The sequence below is a fragment of the Belonocnema kinseyi genome, chromosome 3 (genome assembly GCF_010883055.1).
Source record: "Belonocnema kinseyi isolate 2016_QV_RU_SX_M_011 chromosome 3, B_treatae_v1, whole genome shotgun sequence".
In the NCBI taxonomy this organism is placed as follows: domain Eukaryota; kingdom Metazoa; phylum Arthropoda; class Insecta; order Hymenoptera; family Cynipidae; genus Belonocnema; species Belonocnema kinseyi.
This window is the reverse complement of record NC_046659.1, coordinates 56,464,590-56,465,592: the sequence shown is the minus strand read 5'-3', so window position 1 is coordinate 56,465,592 and position 1,003 is coordinate 56,464,590.

Here is a 1,003-nt window from a genome sequence, read left to right as displayed (position 1 = left end):
ACAATACTCCTGCCGAAAATAGGCAACTTAGCTGACCCGAAGAATTACAGGCCAATAACTTGTCTGAATACGCTTTATAAGATATTCACAGCTATCCTAAATAATAGGATTGTTCGGGCAATTGAACCTGTGTGGCAAGAAATGTATGAACAACGAGGCTCAAAGAAAGGGGTAGCCGGATGTCGGGAGAATCTGCTCATCGATAGATGTGTCTGCAAAGATGCAGCACTCTACCAGTGTGACCTATCGATGGCCTGGATTGATTATCGGAAAGCTTTCGATACGACCTCCCATAGACTTATCATCTGTCTTTTGGAAATCTTAAAGGTTCATCCGCAAATAGTTGGGTGCATAGAGAGATTGATGCCGCTTTGGAAAACCAGATTTACTATCTCATCTGGAAAAAATCGTGTGACAACTAACAAGGTCACCTTTCAGAGAGGTGTCTTTCAGGGCGACACCATGAGCCCACTCCTCTTTTGCCTTATATTATTGCCACTATCTCTAACACTTCGCCATTCCGACGGGTACTTGTGCGGCAAACCTGCAGATCGAAAGTACGAGTTCACTCATGTATTTTACATGGACGATCTTAAGATCTATGCTAAAAACAGAGAGCAACTGCATCTAGCTCTGGGGATTGTCGAACGATATACTAAGGAAATTGGAATGGAATTTGGGTTAGACAAATGCGCCAAGGTTTATTTGAAGCGAGGAAAACTTAATGGCATCCCTGAAGATCCTGAGCTCGTTGATAGAAGCGCCATACGACACCTTTGCGCTGGAGAGACTTGTACATACCTGGGCGTGCCACAGAGCCGCATTCAGGATGTGACATGACATCTATAAAGGATACTCTTCGAAGCAGATACAAACGTCTCATCCACTCACCGCTTATCTCAACATGCTTGCCGTCCCGGTACTACTCTATTCATTTGGAGTAGTTCCATGGACGAAGAACGAGCTCAGATCCCTTGATATCGGGACAAGAAAGGTAATGCAC